Below are 12942 nucleotides of genomic sequence, written 5' to 3'. Positions count from 1 at the left end.
TGGAAACCTGAAACACGAGTCACAATGTTTATATGGCAGGACCATGTGACAGTGCATGTGTCAGAATGGACAACATCTAGGCCTATAGCTGCCCTGACATATCAGTGAGCCTGGCTCTGATGATTAAACTGCAGACTTGAGGTCGAAGCTACACTTTCTCTTTACTACAGGACCATTGGATTTCCCTGAATTTTAATCAGTAGGCTACAATGATGCTGACTGCAAACCAATCAAATTTCCAAATCAGGCGAAAAAGCACATTTGTTGTCACTCTAAAGTTACAATGTTGGAATTACTGAGCTTTGGTTAGGTGAACTACTGGCCAATCAGTGATGGTTTTAGTTTCATCAGGCCACTAAAATTACGTTCAAGGCGGAACTCGATTTCTATAGGCGGTTGCTTAGACTACTTTCGCTCTGATTGGCGCTTCTCTGGCCTCCAGACAGAGTAGGACTTCAATAGATTGCTTGGACTGTCGAGTAAGCAGTCTGGCTGGCGGTTGCATTGCTGCGGCTGGAATGGGGGGCTTGGCCCCGGCCCAATAGTGGTTAGAATGGCTCAGCGTAGAGTGTAACTAACTACCAAGTTTAACGTTTGGTAGGTGACTCAACGTCGCCTTCTACGGGGCCGCAGTGCCCAGTGAGGCCGTGCTAATTCTTTTCAGCACGGTAGCTTGGCTAACTAATTCAACTGAATGACCTGCTTCTTGCATGATATTGCTGTGCAACAGCAATTCTGAGTAAGAACTGGACGACAATGAAGGGGTGTGTAAGTAACACTGACTGCATTAATGTTAGTAAGTTAGACCATTGCATTGGCACGACTTGGTTAGTTGGCGAAATATCACCTTGCAAGAAGAGTCATCTGAACTCCAATAGCTAGCAGGCTAGCTAATGCTTATGCTTGGCAATTTTGAGTATGAGGTCGATGATAACGAAATTCTTCAGCAGACATGTTTAACAGTAGAACAGCATATTGTATACTTCGACCAAGAATCAAACCATTAGCGCAGAAGACCGTTCGTTATCTGGGTCGCTGTCAGTTACCTAACGCAAGTCCTCCTACATATTTCCAAGTGTAACGTTTGCTAGCTAACCTTAGCATGGAATGGTTTGAGCCATAAGGTTTGAGTCCTCCAGCTGCCGAAAGGGGGGCTAATTGGACGCAGTGCCCGTATTTGACAAGATATTTACAAAGAGTATCTTGTCTAAAATGTATTATATCAACGCACGACTGTAATTACTAAGGAATTACTATATAGCTACAGCTGCTAGTTTGAGAAAAGTGTGCGGCTTTGTTCTTCAGTTGTGGTAAAATCCAACCGGAAAGTCGTGGCGATACGACCAAATTTGGCAAATGGAACAGATCTGGGAGCATTGTGTTTTGTAGTCATACGTGCAATGTACAATAACAGAAACAATTTAAATGTAACACATATTTTATTATGATAAAAACTAGTGTGAAGGTGGTTGCTATTCCGCTTGAATGTCAGGGTTATCATAATAACAAAAAATGTGAATTAATCATCGTTAGATATTGGCTGTTTCAGAGCTCTCCAGTACTCCCCTGCTATCACCAAACTAGACTACTAGCTTGGTTTCCCTCGATAAGGGTTAATGGCTGCAATACATGCTTATTACTGTCCGTGTGAGCTGCCTCATGTCATCAGTTGATTTGCAGAACTGGCTAACGTTACGATAACAAAATGACTGAATATAAGAGGTGTTGGTATGCTTTCCGTTAACGTTACTCCCCCAGAATAGCTCACAAGGGTGACATCTAGGCAGAGCATTTTTGTCCTTAACGGTTAGTCAGCAGAAGCAAACTTATTCCAAGATTTTTAGTTGTTAGCGCATCGTTTTACTAGGTAGGGACATTATTTTCATTGAAAATGAATGCTGAGACTGTACTGTAAGCACAGTTTAAGACCGGCTAGATGTAGCTAGAGTACTAAAATTAGACGACGAGACCGATGAAGTCATGCATACCCTGTAGAATCAGGGTATGGCTTTTGTTTTCTAACGAGCTGGACAATTCAGCATGCTGTCAAGCTTGCATATAAGTTAAATAAAGATACATAAAAACATATAACTGTTAACCGATGCTGGGTGTCAAAATGCTGGTATGCATTGTCTTTCAGTATTCCCCCCTCCCTCCTCTCTGGCGCGCCTGGTCTGCAGTGGAGCTGTTAATGGAGGATTCCGGTAAGGTTCTGTAGCTCAGAGCGACTCATTTCTGATTTCAGTGCAATAGCACGTCGTTGAAGGTATTAATATTTATGCGGTCTAAGTATTTGATGGTTCTATGAAAGCAAGTATTATTTTGCTTGTGAAAGCCAGTGGGTCAACTTAGGACAATACCAGACTTTGCAGATAGTATTTCCTATATTTATGTATTGTAATCGTGCATACAATTCTTGGCTGCTATTCATGTAGTGACAGTTCCCTGGTTGCCTGTACATTTGTTAATGCTAGTAGTTAGGCTTTCTCTTCTCAAACCTTTAAGCATGCTTCCTTCTGGTCTTAGCTAGCTTGGTGTTGTGCAATCCACCAAGACCTCTATGGATATCCTAATGTCTGCCTTCCTGTGTGAGATGGGGCATCCTGTGTGTGTGTGTGTGTGTGTGTGTGTGTGTGTGTGTGTGTGCGTGTGCGCGCGCACTGGTGTATTTAGGCATTCTGTTGTTGGAGCTGAGTCAAGAGGGGTGTGTGTGCGCGCGCGCTCTGCAGGCAGAGGAGGGTTCATTGGGTTCAGCTGCACTCGGTGGCAGGGATGGGGAGGGGAGCAGAGCAGAGTAGAGCGAAGGGGAAAGCGAGTGTGTGTGTGTGTGTGTGTGTGTGTGTGTGTGTGTGTGTGTGTGTGTGTGTGTGTGTGTGTGTGTGTGTGTGTGTGTGTGTGTGTGTGTGTGTGTGTGTGTGTGTGTGTGTGTGTGTGTGTGTGTGTGTGTGTGTGTGACTGGGAGACGTGACCTGGTTTGACTGGAGCAGGAGGGAGAAGCCGCGCTGAGCTGCAATGAGAGGCGGGATCAGACCGGAGCAGGTGGCCAGCCACTCTGCGGCTGTCATGCGCACTGGTTTGGCTATCCAGAACATAGTCTACATTCTATGTGTGCTTCTGTGTCTGTGTGTGCGTGTGGAGTAGTCTGACTTGCTTTTGTGTGTGTGTGTGTGGGGGGGGGGGGGGAGTTGCTTTAGTCTGATTTGCTTTTGTGTCTGTGTGCTTTGTCGGTGGGCAAACGTTCCAGACAAGAATTTCAGAATTTTAAGGCTTGTGTGGTTGAGAGTCATATAGCTATTGGAAGGTCTCCTAACACAGACAGTTTCCCACCTTGAAGACAATGAACTACTCAGTAGATAGTGCAGTCCTCCAAGGATACCACCATCACTGTTAGAGAAGCCATGGGCTTCTCCGCTTCGACAGAAGCTCTCCTTGATGTTCATTCATAAAACACGCATCTCGCATCAAGTCAAGCCCACTGCTACCTCATTGGTCAGATTAAGTCCTATGAGCAAGTACAAATTCCACACTGGTTCACCAAAGCAGAGTGTATGTGTGATGTGTGCCTTTAAGAGTGTGTTGAAGTGATGCAACTGAAATTGAGTTGCAGAGTTTATTAAGTAAGACTTTTAAGACTTGCAATTCAGACATGATTGTGACCTCTAGTAATACTGTTTTGGCTTGTCTTTCAGGAAGCAGCATCTAACTTGAGTAATGGGACGCTCCCTGGGGTAAGTGGAGTAAACAGTAGAGTGACAGTTTAGTGGCTTAATTTAGAAAAACCATGAAAATAGGCTACTGTTCTAGACAGCAGCTGTGGTGGTGATATACTTGTAGTGATGAATGACTGAATAAAAAATATGACTACCATTTTGTTTTATGCTGTTTCTATTCTGTTCTGCTTTGGCAGTGGCAACATCGGAGCCCCGTTGTCTTCTGCAATGGAGGAGAGCAGCGATGAAAACTTAACATTCCTTTCACCTGATGTTGGATAGATATGTTTTTTTTTTTTTAAGATCATGAAAAAAACACCTACAGGGGAGTATTTACCCCCATCTTGTAACTTTTTAATTTCCTTAGGCGTTTTTTTGTGTGTCTTTGTTTTCTTGTTAGTTTGTTTTTGGCTGACTGATGGTATGAGGTCAAGCTTTACCATGAGCGTGGGACGTGGTTCCCATCTCTGTCGGGTTTTTATTTCATTAATTTGATAGGAATACTTGGGACTCTAAGCCTTGATGATATTTTAACCTTCTTGGGGGTGGGCGGGGGGGGGGGGAGACGCCAAAAAAAGACACAAAGCAACCTGAGGCAGAGCTGAGGAGAAGGCTGGAGCTGACCTATAAGCCCATGCGTCTGTGTTTACAAGCCCCACAGGGTGCCCAGTGTGGCCGACAGCGCTTGCAGCAGCATGTCTTCCACTTGTCCACTCAATACACTTTGCACTGCTTGTTTCATTCGCCACATCCACCGTACATATTGTTCTGTTCGTAACCCCAGGAACTATCAGCATTTGTCCAACACCTAATTTTAAGGCGTATTCAAGCCCAACAGATCTTGTATTTGTTAATTCATCCCCCTGGTTTATATGCTTGTTCACAAAAACTTTGATTAGGGTCACAAAAGGGTCTGCGTTAATTGTGTAAGTTGTATGCCAGTCAAAAACATGTGCACCTGTTTATGAAAGAGATGGCAAAAACCTCACAAATCCTACAGAGAACAAAACACTCTACAGTCTACAGGCACACATTCCATGTGTGCCGACAACCAGCTTTTCTGAGTCGTACACTAAAGGTATATGTTTAACCTCATAGGGACACTACAGGCGATTTGACGTCACTATTCACACTCTTAACACTATTCGCACTCTTAAGTGCTTTCGGAGATCATGGTGTGTTCATTTTGTTTTGTTATTAGAATTGCTTTTTATTTTTATTTCATGTTATTTTATTTTTTATTTGGTTATGTTTCGCTTTGCTAGTATAAAAAAAGATATCTATAATCATGTGCGTTGTGATATAGAGGTAGCTGTAGAAATGCATTGTTTCCTTGTGGTAAGTGATTGAGATGCTGCCACGGATTTGAGACACTGATGAATGGTGCTATTTTGGACTTTAATCTGCTCCTTGGTAAGGTAGCTCTGATGGGTTTCGTTTTATATTTTCATGTTCTGAGAAGGTGTTGGTTCTTCGTGGTCTGGTTGTTGTAACTTGGTCTGGATTGACTGGTTTTGTTTTGGGTTTTTTTCTGTCGTTTTTTTCTGTGCGGCTTTCTCATTGGATTAATGGGTGAAACAAACAAACAAAAAAATAGGCAGAGGTGATATATTTTCAGAAGGTGGAGATCCAATCACTTGTGGAGGGTGGGAGCAATCACAAAACTGCAATCCTTTGAAAGAGCTGTTTTGCCCCTCAGCACAGATTAGACTTGGATATGATAGTTATAGGCTAGTTCCCAGCACATGTCACTTTTAGGAAATGTAATTCTCCCTTTTATGTGGCACATGGAGAGTCACATAAACTATATTAAGAAAAGTATATTTTGTGGCGCAGTACTGTCTTGAGTACACCACCCTGAGATTTGCACATTGCATATTAAGACTGCTTCCATTAATCAATTAATCAGTCAGTCAGTTAAAGGAAACTCAACACAGCTTTAGATGAGCTTTTTGCTTCTTCCATTGCTTTGCATAGTTTAGAGGCTATAATGTTATGGGGCTGAGGGAGAGTACAAAATGGTGGACCATTTTACCCACAGTCCCTTTGAAAAATCCATGCACCTTTGTCAGATGACACTCGTTTGGGGTTCAGGATGTTAGTTGCTGCATCTTAACCAGCAGGCGATGGATGACCTGTATCTGAGAAGTCAACTGGTCAGACAGTCAAACTGAAATTGTGATGCACATAATTTTTTTTAGAAATGCATTTTTCCAAATATGTAGCATAAAGAAGCTGAACAATCTTCATAATGACTTACCTATTTTGTAAAGTAATGTTAAAATAAATTTCTTTGATAAAATATGAACCAAAAAGCTTTCTATGAATTATTTTGGCTAGTGAGGTTAACAGAGTATTGTTATTCAGTATTTGCAGTTTTGTCTTTGCTTCCTGGCTATTCATACTTTTAACTGTCTCAATATGAAGACCAACTTGAAAGCCCACGTTAGTTTCTTTGTCTTCCAGTATTACATTAGAATGGGGGGCCCTCCTAGCTTACTGTAGTCTTTCCTTGACTTTAATATTCTGTCCACTTGCATGTTCTGTGCTGTTTTGTTTTTTTCTTCAGTACTTTTTCAAATATTCTTCCTCATAGACTAGGTATGCCAGCTGTCTTGTATATAGCAAGTGACTAGTATAGGCAGGGTCTGCAACAGTATGAGATATTCTGTATTATTGAATGTGTACGATTGGTTTAAAAACCTAATGGAAAAAAGAAAAACACACAAAGCCAGCTTATAGTTACAATATCTTAATAATGATGCACTGATAGTATTCCATGTATTTTTTGCGAATTTAGCTGTAGTTAAATAAAGCTTTGAAAAATCAGTCATTGTTTATGTGCTTTTTTTTTACCCCTTACACTTCACTTCCCCTAAGTACCACACATCACAACATTATTCTGTATATACATCTGTGTATATTAGCCCATTGTGTAAAATGTGAATGAGAAAATTATGTAATAAAATGCAAATCTTGTTGACTCATATTAAGTTACCAAAAGGACACATACAATATATAAAAAATGTTGAAACAACAAATTTGAGTTTCATGGAAAATATATGTTCATTTTGAATTTGATACCAGCAACACATTTCAAAAAAGAAGTTGGGACGGGGGTGACAAAATGCTGGAAAAGTTGTGCAATGATAAAGAAAACAAAAGGAGGAAGGAGCATCCCAGAGAGGCAGAGTCTCTTAAAAGTAAAGATGTAGGGGTATTCATCTTTAAAATCTTCATCTTTATTCATGTTTACAATAGACTGAGGTACCAGAAAGGTCCTGTGGTTAAGCTAATCAAAATTTGCTGTTCTTTTTGGAAATCATGGACTCATCTGGGGAGAGGGCCTATTCAAGCATCCAACCTTTCTTCCTTGTATTGGTCCTCAATTCGAAACCCAACATCTATGACGGTTTGGAGGTGCATTAGTGCCTACAGCACATTTTGCAAGGTTATCAATTTGGAATGATACAGGTTTTGAGCAACATTATACTGCCATCCAGGCAATGCTTTTATCTAGGGAAGACCCTTGAATATTTCAGGAAAACAATCCCAAAATGAATTCTGCACTATAAACAGTATTTCTCCATCAAGAAAGAGTCCAGGTGCTAAAATGGCCTCTCTGCAGTCCAGACCTGTCAAATTAGGTGCATCATGGAATGAAAAACATGATTACCTCATACTGTTGAGCGGGCAGGAATGGGACAACACTTAATTCTCAAAACTCTAGCAACTGGTCTTCTCAGTTCTTCATTTACAGAATTTTGAGGTGAAGCAGCATCTCAGTGGTAAACATTCCCTGTCACAACTTTTTTGAAACATGTTGCTGACATGAAATTCAAAATGATCATATATTTTCCATGAAATAGTCAAAATCTTAATTTTCAACATTTGATATGTTGTCTATGTCCGTTTTGCTGCTACATATGGGGTTTACAAGACTTGCATATGATTACATTCTGTTTTTATTTGCATTTTACACAAAGTCCCAACTTTTTCTGATGGGGTTGTAGAAGGAGAGCGGAAACTCAGTGTTTGCTTGGTGGAGAGTAACTTCATATTTATTTGCTTAATCGATGCCTCATTGCCTCCAGAGCAGAGTCCATGGTGCAGTTTACAGCAGTTCTTACTGACTGCCTTTTGAAGAACACAACTGTATGTAGCACAGCCATTTCCTGTCCCAGACATGAACACCATGGTTCAGACTTGCCAAATAGGCCATTAGGCTTTGAGGCTATAGTTTAAGGCACAGTGTTAGCCTTCTTGGTAGATCTGGTTTGCCATTTCAGAGGATGTAAGTTTTGCAGTGTCATTGCGATATCAGTTACCCTTCCAACCTTAAGATTCTGTCTTTGACATTCGAAACTCTCACATCTAATGTGATAAGTGTGTCTCATTCCTCAAATTTGTATTATGCTAAATTTATATTTCTCTTTTTAGGACTTGAGATGTTTTATCTTGTTTAAAGCAGCTGTTTTACTGCATTTTTTCACATACTTTTTCAATGGATGCCAATTGCATTTTGAGGCTATGCTTTGACCTTGTCTTTTCTCTCAGTTGCAGAATTGGCTAATGGGTGAAACAGTGGGTGCTTTTTATCACCTCTACTTAAACTCTCAAGTGTCAAGTGGTCAGTATTTTACGGCATTCAGAGAACTCAGAAAACAACTAAGAAAATCAATAAATTCATAGACATAGTTAATAATTAATTAATTACTATAAAGTCATAAACATCAATTAAGGATCTGAAAGAATGTATGTGGCTTCCTGTCTCATGTCATCGCTAATCACAAGTCTAAATTTAGTAAAGTTACCTTACACATACCTAAACATTACACAACCTTCTTAGGAATATTCAGAAGCAAACATTTCACAATGAAACAATTATTCCCCTATAAACAAAACTATTTGATTTAAATCACTTGTGGTTGAATCTGAATCCTCAGCACATTTCTCCCACAAAGTTGCAGATTGCAGATTCATTTCCAAAAGAAGAAGGAAGGGCTGAGTTTTGGTTGGCTTGTCATGTCAGTGTTTAAGGTGAAAACGGTCACTTAATGGATGTCCTACAATGATCCTAATGCGCAAATGACTGTTGAAAACAGAATGAGTCAGTGATTCAGCATAAGAATTTACCCCATCAATTACCACGGTCCCACTGAGCCTGTAGATGAGTCTGGGGTCTGGCAGCAGAGATTCCAGAGCTCTGTGGAAAGTTACTGGCCCCTAGTTCTGCAGTTCTGCTCAAATGAAGTCTTTGATAATAAGTCTGAATGGCTGCTACAATCACATGGCAAACCCAACCAAGGGGAAACTTCTGGAATGGCACCGAACACAGGCTTATAACCTCAGATGATGGCTGAAATTTGTGAATGTCTGCGGTCTAGATCTTGGGAGGAAATAATATTTGGTTTGAGCTCATGCTGCAGAACACACAATATTTCCTTTCGATACATGAACAATTATCATGAATATATATATAAAAATGTCTTCCCTTTTGCAGCCTTCTTTTGGAGTAGGTTCATATTGTTGAGGTTTTGGGGTATAATATGAGAAGCCATTTGTTATTTATAAGTATATAAGTACATATACTCTTGGTCACTGCATTTATCCTAATCCGTGAATAAGTGAAGCACACACACTGATCCCGGCGCAGTGAGCTGCCCGCAACAACAGCGGCGCTTGGGGAGCAGTGAGGGGTTAGGTGCCTTGCTCAAGAGCACTTCAGTCGGGCCTACTAGTCAGGGTTCAAACCAGCAACCCTCTGGTTACAAATCTGGGGCACTAACCAGTAGGCCACGGCTGCCCCCCTATTACATTCACTTGAGAAATGCATAGAATTTGAGGTAACCCACATTTTCAAAGACAGTACGTGACCAGACTCAGTCATGAAGAAATTAAGAAACATCTCCTTGTGGTAGGAAGAAACTGTCATCTCTTAAATGAATGATATGAGAATGTGACATGAGAAGCAAACATTGAAATACCTGTTGGCAGGCTATATGTGAGTATGCTATCACCTGTCTGTGAGGAAATAGAGCTCAACATCAATTCTGAATCCTTTTTCATTACACTAGATAGATGATAGATAGATAGATAGATAGATAGATAGATACTTTATTGATCCCCAAGGGGAAATTCAAGGTCAGTAGCATACACACACACACTTACAGCAGAAAAATATAAATATAAAAAACACTGAACAATAAAGACAGTAGAAGATAAAAAATAGAAGAATATATATAGCATTTAACAGTATCTGGCTGCAAAAGTACTCATAGATAGGTCAAAACAGTGGATTAGAGACAATGGACACCATTATCTACAAGACTTTGGCCATGTGAAAAGAGCATGTGGTGTCGGCTTCCTTCTGGGAGTCCACTAGCACTGTGAAACCCACAACATAACGTTAGACACCAATACCATCCGTAGTGGGTTATATGTTTTGAAAAACATTTCTAAACTTTTTCTGCAGAGATTGTTACTTGCTGATGTGCATCACCATTAAAAATAATTCATATAACACCATGCCATGGTTAGTAATCATGGTTTGTGGTGAAATACATTAATGTTTAAGTTTATTGATGTATAATCTAAAAAATCTTTCAGGTGGACTATCCATCTCAAGAAGCCACAGGTTGTAGGCTAATTACATTTCTCCCCAACATTTGTTTCATACAAAGGTCATTACAGGAAGGAGAAGGGGCATTATCCTGTTTACATGGGGACAAACTGCTGGTTGTCCTCCTCTGGGAACAGCAGGATGTTTAGATGACAGCAGACCTTAGCAGACCTTGAGACCTTGAATGAACTGAAGAAATACGGCATGACCCGAGATGCCTCTGCTCATTTCTTTCCTTCGTTCCTTCAAATGTGGGTACCGGTGTCAGAACATATCTCAACACACTCTTCAAAACGTTTTGTGATAGCTACAGGTGTCTTGGGGGTTTGTGTCTAGCATCTGCCTGTGACGACTATGGTCTACCACACTGCCTTGGAGAGAGAAATGAGGTGTTAGAACACACTGGATTTGAGTTAAATCATACTTGGCTTGCTTGTGACCCTGGACTGGTTTTTTTCATTTGCTTTGTTATGACGAGGTGAGTGAGTGCATTTGGCACAGCCCCCTGGTGAACTGCCATACCTCATATCTGAGGGTAGTAGCCGTGATTGAGCAACATGTGCTTTACATCAAACTAAAACAGAAACTTAGGCTGTCTGTATAGTATGTCTTTGCAATATGCAAAACAATCCCAATTCATCTGGTATTACAACCTGTCTTTGTGGGACAAAATGCAGTTAGCCTGTTGTAAACCTGACTGAAGTCCACCTCAGTAAAGATGAAAATGAAAATGTGTGATCCAGTTTAGTTAAAGGCCATCACATACTGCAGATAAGATATCACAATTCAACTAGAAATGGAAAGAGACTTCTTTTCCATTTTCGACCTGTTTTGCCTCATGAAAGGGATTTGCCAGATCAGTCTTGTGAATGTCAGGCAAATCATATTTCTCATGAGACGTTGGGAGAAGAAAAAGCCTGCCAAAGACCTCCTACTTCTTGCTTTGTCACCATAAGGGTTCAGACCTCACAATAAACACAAAGCTACAATCCATATTGAACTAATACAGTAAATGATTGTCCTTAAAAGTTGCTTACTGAACATAGAGTTGAAAGAAGTAAAAATAAATAAATAACATACTGCCATGGGTTACTAAAGAGTTGATGTGTGGTCCTCATGGTACGTGCATTGGGTCCTGTTTGAGAGATACAATCTTTAGATGTGTCTACATTTAACAATTAAGCAAAAGGTACATTCCCAGTAAAGCGGGTGACTTGCTCCCCCTGTTGGTGACTCTTCATTAGTGCACTGAGCTACTGTTACTGACTGCAGAGAGGACTGCTGAACGCCACACCACTATAAATGCATGCTAAGTCCCCATCCCTGGTGCCACAGCAACCTTCAACAGTGAATGTCCATGCCCCCACCCCCCTTTAAATCATTTCCTGTGTTTGTATTAGCATGAGCTCTAGCTTTGTGGTCAAAGATTCCTGGGGTGAATTGTATTTTCCCAGTGCAGTCAGTTGGATTTAACTCATGAAATACTAAAGCTGTTTATTGGAATAATTCAGTCTTAACTTGATGCTATGCATAGTTAACCTGACTCTCGCCAGATGAATTTAGTTGAGCTAGGCGGAATGAAATTGATCTGGCGAATCAGGTTAATGCATAGTAGCAGGTGATGCAATCTTTTACTTAGTGTTGTTGAGTCTTTTGAAGTTCTGTTGACTTCTTTTTATCTGATGTTTGTCAAAAGCAGAATGAAGCCTGCCTTGCTCGGTTCTTTAATCTTTATTTGAGATAAACAGAGTTTATTTCACCCCATGACTTTTCCCACAATGAGCAGCAAACATCTCCCATAAAGGCTTTTAGTGTGAAACGACTTTATTAATGAGATTCAGGTTCTTTTTTCATTACGACAGCAGAAAAAGACAATACTACTTAACTAATGTGCAAAACAATTCTTGTTTAAGAATACAGCAGCAAGGTTTTCCTATAGCCAAAAATAAAACTAATACCTGACGATAAGAAGACATGATATCCAAGCAGCGTTCACAGTGGTCTTCATACGAGATGAGTTGAACAGGACTTAACACTGACTTTTTAAAGAAATATGTGAAACCGTAGGGAGCTTTGATTGACATGCCATCTGAGTGGATGATATCTTGCAATGAGCAGGGAGAAAACACAAATGCAAATGATCCACATAGTACTGTCATCTGATTGTCAGAATACAATAAACAGAAAACAAATGATGACTGCAATTCAGCTACATGACAATGATCACTGATACTGTTGAGAAGATACAAGAACAGGACAGGGATTTTTTTATTAAGTCTAAACTACTAAATAGTGTATGACAAAGGACATGGATAAATAAATCCACTGTGGGACAATACAAACCCTAATACCTAATAGGATGTTGAAACGACATGATTAATTGTGGGTAGTGTCACAGGATTGTGATGGATGTGAAGGGGGCTGACCAAAAGTCCAAGAGGGATGTCCTCCCATTCAAGACAGTCTTCCATGATACAGTAATACATTTTTTACACTTTGCAGTGTCACTTTACTGTCCCCTGGGATTATTACATTTGCGTATGTACAGGCACACCTAGTTCAAATGTCAAACCTGTTTGGGTTTCCATTTTTTAGGGTTCCACTCTATAA

The 12942-nt window shown here is 40.3% G+C and overlaps 1 long non-coding RNA gene across 2 annotated transcripts; it reads left to right on the top strand.

Moving 5' to 3' along the window:
- The first annotated feature begins 457 nt into the window (after positions 1-457).
- LOC143142308 (uncharacterized) lies at positions 458-4845 on the top strand. 2 transcript variants are annotated; one of them, XR_012990919.1, is made up of 4 exons: positions 458-764; positions 2141-2204; positions 3690-3728; positions 3908-4845. It is a non-coding gene; the product is annotated as an uncharacterized LOC143142308 (long non-coding RNA). The 2 variants fall into 2 exon arrangements; XR_012990918.1 differs by having other exon boundaries at positions 459-768.
- Positions 4846-12942: the final 8097 nt, after the last annotated feature.

This window comes from Alosa pseudoharengus, unplaced genomic scaffold, assembly GCF_046254945.1.
Source record: "Alosa pseudoharengus isolate Yale_2024_CS ecotype anadromous, Long Island Sound unplaced genomic scaffold, YU_APseudo_1.1 YU_APseudo_1.1_scf_24, whole genome shotgun sequence".
Classification (NCBI taxonomy): domain Eukaryota; kingdom Metazoa; phylum Chordata; class Actinopteri; order Clupeiformes; family Clupeidae; genus Alosa; species Alosa pseudoharengus.
Note: the sequence above shows the minus strand (reverse complement) of the source record. Positions and strands in the feature narration are given on the sequence as shown.